We start from the raw sequence: 11392 nt of genomic DNA, 5'->3' as shown, positions 1-11392 counted from the left end.
CTTAGGCTGAGTCCCCGCTGGCGCTGAGCTTGGCGCGGTTACATGCATATATATATATATATGCATGTTCCCGCTCACGCGATGCGCACGTGCAAATGTGCGGGCACACACGCTTGGCGCTTTAATAAACACATTTTTTAAACTTTCCCGCTTGCTCGATAGCCCGCAATGTGCCCCCCCGCAAGTTGCAGGACACCCGGCGCTCATGCTCTAAGCATGAGCGCGCTCAGCACCAGCGGGGACTCAGCCTTAGGCTTAAACTAGTCTTCTGTACCATCCAAATGCAAGTATTTATTGTACTATTTATTATTATTTATATTAAATAATTATTGCCCAAGTAGTACTTTTGTGCCTGGCTGCTCTTGTGCTACTGACACTGTGCTGCTGCTGAGCTGACACTCTTCTTGTAGTACTTGTGTGTGCATGGAACAATACTCAGCTGGAGCTACACAAGGCTCTGTCTTAGGTCCTCTACTGTTCTCACTAGATACTCTATTGCTGGGTAACCTTACTAACTCCTTTGGCTTCAGCTATTATCTCTAGACCAACTATATTTATCTTCACCTGACCTTACATCTGCAGTCCTTCAATAAATCACAGATTGCCCATCAGCAATCTGTGCCTGGATGGTCCTTTGTCACCTCAAACTTAATATGCCTGAGGGAGCTCCTCATACTCCCCTGTCCCCCAAACCTGACTCCATTGCCCGCTTCTTCATTATAGTTGTAGCAGGCTTCCCCCTGGCTCCCCTTACTTTTGCTGAAGAATGGGGACCCCGTGGTATGTCGGGGAGTTGCAGGGGCGGTCACGTTGCCCGAGGCTTCCAGCGACCTCCGTTGCAGGGCGCCGCCATATTTTTCATATCCGCGCATGCGCGGAGTGTTGCGCATGCGCAGAAGCGATGCAGTGGCCATTTCAGTGAGGGAGAAGTGGCAGCAGAGGCGCTCCGTAGCGCAGGGCCAGCCCCAGTTCACGCATGTGCAGTTAGGGCGATGCAGCGGCCATTACATGTGTGGGCAGATACAGGGAGTACTGATCGCGCACGCGGCCCCAATGCAAAAAGGTCTGTGAGGGACTACAAGTCCCAGGGAGCTTGGAGGCAGAGATACACCTGATGCCACAGCAGCCAATAGGGCTTATAGCTTCCCCTGAAGGCAAAGATCCATTGTTGTGCGCTGAGTCAGTGAGTCAGGAGCTGGGACACAGACAGGGGAGGGTGTGTAGGTGCAGGGAGCAAGTGGCCCCTGCAATAGGCCATAAAACCCCCTAGGCCCCAGCTAGGCCCCTACTCACGTACCAGTTTGGGGTTGCTACAGGGACAGGCCCTTAGGTAGGGACCCTGCCCCTTTAGTTATTTGCAGAGATCCAGGGACACAGCTGCTACACTGCGCAACTCTGGCTATTGTGTCTGGTATCAGACTCCACTCAGGATAATAGACTATCTTGGGGTGGAACCGTCTGCCGTGGGATACCAGCACAGAGGAGGATCACGACGTGGGATCACTCTTTTAGATCAAGGGATCTTCAGTCCAGATCATCGGTGCGTCCGGGGGTGGAGACACCCGGCAGGTACCTGCATCATACACCAAGTGCACCAACCCTCATCTCATCTTAGTGGGCAGTGCTGTCCCACACTCGGGTGGGAGGGGGACTCTTGGGACACTTGGGACTCTGGAAAATATGGTGTGGGGCTACGGCCTATGACACTAAGGTTGTTGTCGTTGATGTATGTGTTATGTTCTATTCTGCATGTAGTAAACTGTTTAACCAAAACCTGGTGTATGTGGTTACTATATGTGGGTCCTGTGTAAGGGGTCATTCTACACACCAGAATCCTGCACAGGTGGAGGGGCTGTATATTGTGAGTAGCATTCCAGAGGATACACCCCAGGCTCTCACAGGCCTCCTGTGAACCTAACAGGTAAAGCACCACGCACCTGGTAATGCATATAGATTTCCCACACCAGTCCCTATCTGGGATTGGAGGCGGGGGGGGGGGGGGGGAGGGAGGGGGGGTGCTGTGTTACATAGTCAATAACACTAGTATCCACTACATAATTGCAGTTTGGGTACCTAAGCCTTCCTTTTTCCTGTGGTGGTTCCAGTGGCACCAGTGTGCCACCAGATTTCCAGCTATGTGTTTTCTTCAGTAGTGACCACGTCCGTGAATGACAATGAACGACAAAAACAGAAGTCAAGAGGGCTCCACTTTAATTCACATCGGGCTGGCCTCTCTGATGCAGTGGTCAGCCAGATCAGCATCAAGATAACACGCATTTTTACTCTGACTACCTCCTAAGTCAATAGCTCCTTTGGTGGGCCAGGTACGTCAATAGGTCAAGATAAAGGTTAATAAACCCTTTCACTTTTTGACCTTCTAGAATCGAAGAGGTTAAATATTTTTGGGCCGACTTTCTGAAACATGATATCCAGCCGCTCGTTTAAAATAAATGAAGTTTGTAAATGTGGGATGGTTTTACGCAAATGAAAATTGCATTCATCCTCACCAAACAAGCATTAAGCCATCTAAAAGTAGAAAGAAGTTTGATTATTTTCATAGGTGTATTTTGTTATTTCGTTCCTGTTTTTTGAACTTTGCACAGTGTTATTTGGCTGCAATTCTAAGCTTCATGGCGAAATGGATGCTTTAGTGAAGTACAGATGTATGGCAGTATGATTTGTACTGCCAAACCAAAGAAAATATCTGAGTAATTGGATGTTTCTTCATGGTCAAATGAAGCCTGGAGGAACATAAACTCAAATAAAAAACCCTTTCAATGGCAAAATAAACACAAAAAAATTCGTTCTTAGAAAGAAAACACAAAACAAAATCCATAATGCTACAAACCACGGTTGTTACAAGACTGACAATATGAGTACTTAAATAAATACTCATATCAGTTAGGATATCAAAGAGCAGATACGTACAGAACCAGCATAAGCTGAGCCCAGTGATACCTCCTCTTCTTGTGCTCTCTAGCAATACGTGAACGGATTCACTGTTATCTAAGTGCGAGCGCAGGAAAGAGAACCCAAAGCAAACACACACTGCTAATATGGCGTGTTCTCGTGTTAACCCCTTGACTGCCACAGGGACCAGCAACACGTTGCTTTTTAAATTTAGACTCAAAACGTACCTAACTCCAAACATTATAACCTTAGTTATCATATATGTTACATTGCTGACCTCTCTTGTTCCGAAGGGGTTAATGGCACTTTGACCAATGCAGAAGAGGGGGATTTCCAGTGAAACAATATTAATGCCGTAGAAAAGACAGACTGAGACAGCGAGGTCACAGCTGCACGATGCATCACCCACATGGAGAGGTGCGTTCGCGGCCTCCCAGCACACTTCCACCTCTGCAGGCCTAAGACTCCGCTGAACAGCCACTGGAGCGCGGTGACTCTGGATATTCAATTAAACATGGTGAAAGCCAAAACTTTTACTCCAGAAACAACTTTTGCAACCGACGATGGAAAATAAAGCAGATATTGCAAATCATTGGTTACCGAGGATCTCCATTTGTAACATTTTTGCTGAGCTGCCAAGTTAGAAAAAAATATATATAAATGAATTTCACCCCTTCTCTGCTGGAGACGCCAACTATTCAGCATTTCTCTTTAACCCTTTCACTGCCAGAGGGACAGTGGATGGATGGTAAGTTGATGCCCCATAATACTAATGTAGCCCCCATTTGGCACTACTATTGAGTTAAGGGGTTAATTACCCTAATGGGTTAATTGTGTGTGCTCCTGCAGGGTAATGCCCCTCTCCCATCACATGGTAAAGGGTGACTTTGCAGAAAAGAAGCCACGCCCACATTATATCGAGTCATCAGTGATGTCACTGGCAGAGTATACACGACGGCCGAAAGGTTCTAGGATGCCACCCTATGGGAGTGACAGCTGGAGGGGCCTCATTGTTGGTAACGTGTGAGGAGCATTGTAGGTAATGTCAATGTGTGAGGAGCATTGTGGGTAATGTCAATGTGTGAGGAGCATTGTGGGTAATGTCAATGTGTGAGGAGCATTGTGGGTAATGTCAATGTGTGAGGAGCATTGTGGGTAATGTCAATGTGTGAGGAGCATTGTGGACGGTTTTCAATCAAGCTCTTGTTGTATGTTCCTTGTAAGTGCGTTTCTATTATGCACAGTAAATTAAAACTTTTGTTACATTTTCACACGATGGAGCGCGCACTTCTTATAGATCTTATGTCAGAGATTTGGATTGATGTATCCATTAAGAAGCATCCAAGATCTCCCTTCACCTGGACCCTATAATAACCCTATTGGCGAGGAACTTCTGTATATAAAAGGACTACCTTCCATATTTCATCTTTTCCATGTGGTGAATTTCATTTGTTCATTTATAAGGTTTATGGTTGTATTTAATTAGGCACTTCACCATCATAGAATTAAACGTAGTTTACAATTTAGTTTAGTTTACAATTTATAATTATTCACACATATTCATGCACATGACATTTATCATATATTAGTTCAAATTGGAATACTTCACAGTTTATTGAACAGAAATTGGTCAGTGCTGGTGTATATATAGCCAAGTCTCTTTGGACTAACTTTTCCTGGCCCTGACCTCACTGTAAGTCCCTATAAAGGTGGGCAGTGTGGGCATGATTCTTGCGGGGATCCATTATAATGTTCAGTGTGGTCAATGATACATTGTTCAGCAGGTATGAACAATAAAGTTATATTGGCCTCTCACTGAAGTAAGGGGGGCTTATGACAATAGGCTGGCTTACCAGCCGCTCCCCAGGGAAGGAGGGGGGTGCTCTTCTATATAGTGTAGAGCAGTGAGTATGAGTGAGTTCAGGCTGGGATAGCTCCAGAGAGAGTTCTTATGCTAACCTTCAAGGAGTAAGGAGTGCTAGTGGAAGGTGCCAGAATGTGTATACTCTGCATAGAGACGTGGCTGAGGCCTAGTCCAAGAAGGCGTAGACCAGAATTTAACACTAATTTTCCAATCACCCGCCTCAACATTCAACCCTCCCGCTAACTCGGTAGAAGAAGAAAAATAACGACTTGTAGCGGAGAGTTGGCGTGTCTGCATTCGCCAGAGAAATGTCACCGTTTTTATTGCTTGCACTGTTATGGAAGCAGAATATTGTAACGGATTCGCGGGAGGCAATTAACGGCGGGGGTTGTGTAGGCAGCGCCCAGTGCACTGCTTTGCCCGGGGGTCTATAATGCTGTTAAGACGGCCCTGACTGTATTACTGTATTGCATGCAGATTTGTTTTACTATTTACTATATTTGGATACTTTAACTTATTTTCTGCCACAGGGGATTATTGTAAGTGTATATAGAAACAATGAGCCACAATATACAATGCACCATATTAATGGTGGTTCATTTTATCCCCTTCACAGCAACAATCCTGGGTAGGTAACATTGCTATTTTACATAATTGGGACCATGCTACTTTCAGCTCAGAGGACCCGCTGGTTACGGAGATAATTACTGCGTTAGTTCCCAGTGTGCCTCATTGTGAATTCAATATGGCTGCCGCTGCCCCACCTATAGGATGTCGCAACATATGAAGTTCCACTTTCCTATTGGCCCGCGGATCATGTTAGATTTGTACTGCCATATTGTTGCTTGAGCTCCGGCTCGTGCATCTAACGCAGTAATTATCTCAGTGACAGGGGGTCAGTTGAGCTGAAAATATCCCAGTTCAGCTCCGGGGTGGAAGGGCCCTGGTTCCAATTACGTAAAAAAAAACAATCATAAAAACATCCCAGGTGGCATTGCTGCTTTAACCCTTGCTGTGCCAGAAGACACAAGGGCATTTTGTGCCCCATTTAGTGTGGTTAAAATATCTCAGTGTGAATGTCGAATGCTAAGTTATCTTTGGATTCTGCAAACCCCCTTTTATTTTACATTCCCTAATATCCTTTGAATTGCAGGACAGGAAAAGAGACGGGTCCCTGTAGATTTCTTCACCAGCAGCCAGCACTGTCAGAATACTATGCGATTTGTTTCATTTAAGTAACATACGCGGTTCCCCGTTCTGTTTCCCTTTTCATCACAGTACATTTTGCTTTTAAACAAGATACAACCACAAGAGCTGAGGAAGTTGCTTCATTCAACAGGTGTCTTTCCTCAGCCCAGGTGTCTCCACTGGAAAAGCTTCTCCCCTCCTGCAGCCGAGGGTACCGTCCCACTTCCCGGCTCTCTGTGTGTGCCCGTCACTTCTCTTTGCAGGAATTTAGCCTGGAACGGTGTCTGCATATTTTGTTCCCCCTGGTGAATGATTTTAGAGACGCTTCCAGGAACCAGGGTTTTCTGCTGTTATTACAAAGACGCTGATCTCAAATGAACAGGAAAAGTGCTCAAACCAACAGTAACATTGCTTACTTAACTCCTATTTTGTCCGCATGATCCTCTGGCGATGACAATATTAAGAGATCAAACCCTTTTATTGTGGTGAAAAATAATTCATGCAAATATAATAAATGCAATTTATATTTATTACAGTAGCTGGACCATGTAAGGTTTAGGAAATAGGCAATTTTAAGGAAAGAAAAAGCACTATTAATTTTCTATGGTTCACATTAAATACTTTTGCTGTGGGGCCTGCAATGCAATCGTAGTGAGGACTTAATTAGGATTTCTTGACGTTTAGTGGAAAATCAGCAATAAACCCTTCAATGCTAGAGACCCGCAGGGTGTGCAAGGAGGCTGAACGGTTTAAATAAAGAAGAGGATGGAAAGGCCATGGAGGTATTTTGTATGTGTGTTTCCACGAATATATATTCAGCAGGGCACCTTTACAGCGTGGTCCATCGGGAACTGCAGCATTGTATTGGAGAAAACAAAGTGTATTGCATTATGGAACTCTGAAACATTGTACTTTACTGTAAAAAAAAATAACCTCTACTAACAGCAAAGTTTTTGTCCATCAAAACTGTAATTTCCATAACTTTTTTGATTTTCAGCTCCATAAATCCTAAATGTGCCTTTCACATAGTTTTTCCGCACTTTACATACATCTGTTCAAGATTTTCCAAATGCGAGCCTAGGAAGTATGCTCCACGGGTCTGCTGGGCAGAAACTCCTCCAGGCCAAGAATGAGATGGATTTGAGATGTGGCTTGTGCTAAAGTTATACTCAGTCCTTGCTCACAGATAGGACGAGCAGCGCAATGCTGCACTGATCCCTGCACCATTAAAATGCCAAAGGTCATATTTACTAAGGGGTGCTAAGTCATAGGACCCCTTACAGCATCCTGACGCCTTCTGTATTGTGTCTGATGGCTTATCACTGCTTAGAATATTTTGCCCTAAATGCATTTGGAGACATGGCGTGTGATCTCTAGCAGTTACTGAATCACTGCTGTGTCATTTTGTTTCAGCAAAACATCTGGTAAAATTGTGTAAAGGCTCAATCCCTGCGAGCACCAAATTAAACCACTAGAAAGTGTACAGGACGATATCTTTTTGATTGATGTTTTTGTGAAAATCAGTGGATCCTAAGCATTCTCAATTTCCCAACTTCAAAACAATATTCACATGGTAACCTGAAATTTGGGTGGTTTTCACTTTCCTTAGATTTCCCTTGTTGTCTTATGTCCCTGCATGGTTGGGGTGAGATGCCCTCCCCTTCCACGGGCAAAACACCCACCCCTTTCCCATCTTCTCTTGAAAAAGAGGGGCGTCCGCATAAAGGTTATACCTTCGTAATAGGGACAGGTCTAAAGGGGCCTCGTTTGTGAGAAAAAATACAGAAACAAGTCATCAATCAGTCCCCACGGAAAAGAACAAATATCCTTTTCTAAACAAAAAGGCGTATTCACACGTCCCAGACAGGTCTGCAACCGCCTTTCCCCAATATCGCTTCGCAATCAGTGCTTCCGCTGCAGCCTGGGATTCTGGGTAATGACATGCAAATGAGCACAGTGAATCACTCCGTACTTCCCACCCATTCTAACATGGGACCCTTATAAGCTTATGCCGGCTGCATTACACACTTTTCAGCGCAGCCGGTGTTAAAGAAGTGCAGAGCCAGTAACCTACTCACAGACAGTTGTTTCAGTGTGTCTCAGTGGGAGCTTGGTTGCTGGTTGTGAAGCTGGTATGTGGGCACTGTATAACCTGGCATTAAAAAAGTTATGGTGGGTAAAAAAAGAAGTGTCAAAACCCCTCCAGCTGTGAGTGAACCGTAAGGTTAAGTGTTTCAGAAAATAATTTTGCGAACATTTTGTTTTCGTGTGTTCGGGGCATGTTAACATTTGGCAGATCAAATGAAAAATACTGATCTACAACACAATCGGTATTTTATCATTAATTCTAGTTGCACATTTATGCAGATACAAGGATTTTCCATACTCATGAGTATTTCTTGAAAAGTTGGCACTGCCGGCTCTAAATTACTCTCAGTGATTCTTTACTTCAAGTTTGTACTTGTTCTTTTACCTGACGTACGTTTATAGGGATCCCATGTTACAAAAGGTGACACACTGTGAGTGCTCATTTGCATGTCATTTCCCAGAATCCCTGGCTGCAGTGAAAGCGCTCTATGCTAAAGAGATAATGGGGAAAGGCAGGGTTACAGACCTGTATGAGACGCGAATGCGCTGACAAGTGGGATTTTTATTATCTTTAATCTGGCAAAGTTTTATATTCAATTGACTGTAATTTCCCCAGAACTGTCCTCCCAGCTCCTTTGGCGTCTCACATGCTCCTAAAAATGCTAGTCTATTTTATTGACTTATAAAACCAGAATTGTTTTTGGATTGATGTAGTAAAAGACCTGGAAAGTTGGTCATGGGTCCTCTGTGTATGACATTCAGTTAAATGAATGATACTGTACGTTTCCTTTCCTTAGAAATGTGAATTAGTCGACATAAATGCATCAATTTTCCACGCAATCATGAGTCTGATCGGGTCTCTTTCAAACTTTCCTTACAAATGATTACATTTTTTATTTTCAAGCATTTCTTTTTTTTTTATTTAATGGACAAATGATTTTCCAGACTGAGCAAATATATCAAATAAAAACGTATTTTGTTGTAATTTTACCAAAAAAAACTAATTTGCAGCTGCTATAAGATATCGTGCGGTAATTATGTTCCAGGCTCGGAAAGTGGAGCGGTCCTGGATAACATAGTCCAGTCTGGACCATTTACCTACATATTACACAACATGTACACACATCAGAACTAATCACCATAAATAACTTGAACCAAATGACCTCCCAAACACTTTGTTTTTCAACTGCTCATATCTCCTGAGCGTCGGATTGAACTAAATAATAACATCTTTTAAAGTATGATATGCAGACGCGTTCCGTGTGCTCGGCTGCTGCAAGGATGGGCACATTCGTGGTTTCAAAATCTAAACTTTGCAAATTCAGGCATTTGTACTCAGAGCCGAACAGTTACAATCTGAATCTCGATTCAAACTTCGCATCGAACTTCGGAACTCATTTTTGAATCCGAACGAAATACGAGTCAAAACCGAAGAAAGGCTCATCTTTCCATTCCTTTTTTTCTTGTTTCTTTAAATACAATGTTCGAAAGTTTAGGGGAAAAAAACTCGCAAAAAGTTCAAAGTTCCAAAATGTGAGACCTTCGTTTAAAAAAAGTAAAAATAAATCTAAAACCTAAATGAATCGATTTTTGGCAAAAGCAAAACAGTGAAAGTTCCCATCCTTAACCCTTTGGGTGGGATTGAGACGTAGCTACTACGCCACGGGGTCTGGCACTCTTAAGGGCACCATGATTTAGTAGCTATGTCATAATACTGCTTGTTTTTGTAGGGGAGGCCACACTCTGCACTCCGGTGGGGTACGGGAGAAGGACCCCGTCCGTTCCATCATCAGCGACGGACCCCTCACATCATGGTGAGTTCCGGAGGGGCAGCGGCAATCTCCTCCCGAAGCCTCACTGCACTCAAAGGGTTAATATCGTTTAAGGTAGTGCAAACTCAGACCTGGATTCATTAATACACGAGGAGGTAATGGTGGCAGTAAGTGCTAAAAGGGATAAAGACTATTATCACATGTCGTGTTATCTGGCTCCTAATTCCATTTTACATTTACGACTTCCCATCATACAATACAAATTAAATATGCCACTGGGGAAGATTTATATACACAATGCCATGTTAAGGCATTGGCTGTGGGCTGCAGGCCAGGACGCCGGACCGTCCAAGGGCCCTCGGCCTTTCAGAGGCTCCAAAATACTATGGCCAAAATATTTGTTTGTAATTTGTAGTTCTGAACACACGCACTGTGACTTAATTAAAAAAATATGGAAATTTAATTTTTTAAATTTGATTACAACAGTTTATTGCTTTAAATTTTATATAGCCTAACTTTATAAAAAAAAATAAAAAATATTCAAAGATGTTTCTACCATTTTTTATGGAATAGGTAGTTTAATTGATGTGTCGGAAATGTATTTTAAAAATAACGCACAACAAAAATCTATTACAGCGCGACAGACTGGAGTCACCATTTCCTAACATTGAGACGGCTTTAGGAGTTTCCCAAGCCGTGATTTGCCACAAACGGAAAGGCAAAAGAAACCGCTGAAATGTATTAACGAGCCCTGCGGTCGCTGCTTTACCCGCGACTGAACGCTGCGTCCTTTTTTGACAAACGAATCAGATATACTTCCTAAAATCGAATTGGCTCATGTTATTTGTGACTTTGCAAATAAAACTGAGACACGTAGATAGATAATGTGTGTGTTTGTAGTAATATTGCATAATTTTAATAAACGTTTTGAATGTTATTCAATAAAAACCTACTGTACTTGAATTTAAATGTGACCTTTGTGGGTGAGTTCCCCAACTTACACTTAGTACAGGCCCCAAACATTCTTAAGATGGCTCTGGATACATAAACACCTATAACAAGGGTTGTTTACCGTCACACTTAAGATGGCTGCCTCCTTGCACACACATTTTAGGGCCACTTCTTTAGTGGCTGTGTGTTTAGATAAATACATTGCACACGCGGATATCTGCAGCGAGCTAGAAATATCAGTGCTTAATGGAACAGACACGTTTTGTCTGGCGCCCCAGCGCCCAACGCCTGTACATTGCTCATTGAATGAAATGTTTATGCTTCATGGCAACAATTTTAAACCTTAGATAATTTCAGAGCCCAAAACAGAATCAGATGACAGTCTCATAACAGCCAATGAAAGAAGCAAAGATTTGGCATTCTTCAGCTCCTGTGAAAAGCTTTCACGGCTGATGTGTACCCCACAAATTATTTCTTAATGAGAGAGGCGTTCTGGGGAGGGCATAGTTAATAGCTTTAAAGTAAAGTGTTTAATAAAGGGGGGGGGAGGCTGAAGGGATTAGGTTAAAGTTTACGTCAGAGAAAGCACCAAGCAAAATGTACGAAGACATCCAAAGAA

General features: G+C 43.2%; 1 long non-coding RNA gene across 2 annotated transcripts; it reads left to right on the top strand.

Annotated features, from left to right (window-relative positions):
• The first annotated feature begins 3778 nt into the window (after positions 1-3778).
• Positions 3779-10703, top strand: LOC142502856 (uncharacterized). 2 transcript variants are annotated; one of them, XR_012803874.1, is made up of 4 exons: positions 3779-3949; positions 5928-6744; positions 9781-9864; positions 10459-10703. It is a non-coding gene; the product is annotated as an uncharacterized LOC142502856 (long non-coding RNA). The 2 variants fall into 2 exon arrangements; XR_012803873.1 differs by lacking the exon at positions 3779-3949 and adding an exon at positions 4070-4129.
• The last annotated feature ends 689 nt before the right edge of the window (positions 10704-11392 follow it).

The sequence above is a fragment of the Ascaphus truei genome, chromosome 9 (assembly GCF_040206685.1).
Source record: "Ascaphus truei isolate aAscTru1 chromosome 9, aAscTru1.hap1, whole genome shotgun sequence".
Lineage (NCBI taxonomy): Eukaryota > Metazoa > Chordata > Amphibia > Anura > Ascaphidae > Ascaphus > Ascaphus truei.
Note: the sequence above shows the minus strand (reverse complement) of the source record. Positions and strands in the feature narration are given on the sequence as shown.